Here is an 816-nt window from a genome sequence, read left to right as displayed (position 1 = left end):
TAATAGCTCAAATATGACTTTAGAATCGCCATTTCAATGTTATCGTACACAAGACCCGTAAAAGTCATTAAATGTATTTTATTTTCTTTCATTACAGGTGGGTTCCTCGTTTGTTTATTTGAGTGCGTCGCTTTGTGCATCGGGCGGGGAGAGTCATGTTCCCAGGTAAGTAATAACTAGCTTTTGTTTAGATTAACCCTTTAAGTATTCTTCCCTGGTCTTAATTGTTTTAGGCCAAGAAGATTAGTTTACTTTCGCATTTATCTATATATACATTCTCTTTCATAAATATGGGGGTTCAATATCTTTTCCTATGGCATTGGAATAAAGGCAAGGAATTCGAACTCTTTTTTTTTAAATAAGTTTGCGAAACCTTAGCTAACTTCCGCATTCGAAAAGGAGATTGCAGTCGCGACCGAGGTTCAAATGCACGATCGGCAACTGTCGTTGGAGGGGCGACCTCTGGAGTAAGGGTCGGGCCGAGCTCCTTCTCTGCCTTCAGTTGGTCACTGGACGCGGTGAGGGCAGCACGTGTCTACCCTCTCTCTCCCGGCTATGTTATTGCGACCGTTTTGAGAAATAAGCCGTGGCGATGTTATCAGTGGTATAAATTCTATATATGTGTGTCAGTTCTTGACGTGAAGAAATGTTGAGAGCTGGAGCTTGTGTGTCAGTGTATTTTTTTCTTATCTAAGTTTTGCCTAATGTTGTATGTGATAGTGTGTTGATTTGTCATGCGAACTAGCCACATGTCACGAGCGAAGCTACTGGCGTGGCCTGCATGATGTAAGGGCTGTGTTCTCCCTATAAAGTGTT

The sequence above is a fragment of the Penaeus monodon genome, chromosome 32, assembly GCF_015228065.2.
Source record: "Penaeus monodon isolate SGIC_2016 chromosome 32, NSTDA_Pmon_1, whole genome shotgun sequence".
In the NCBI taxonomy this organism is placed as follows: domain Eukaryota; kingdom Metazoa; phylum Arthropoda; class Malacostraca; order Decapoda; family Penaeidae; genus Penaeus; species Penaeus monodon.
Note: the sequence above shows the minus strand (reverse complement) of the source record.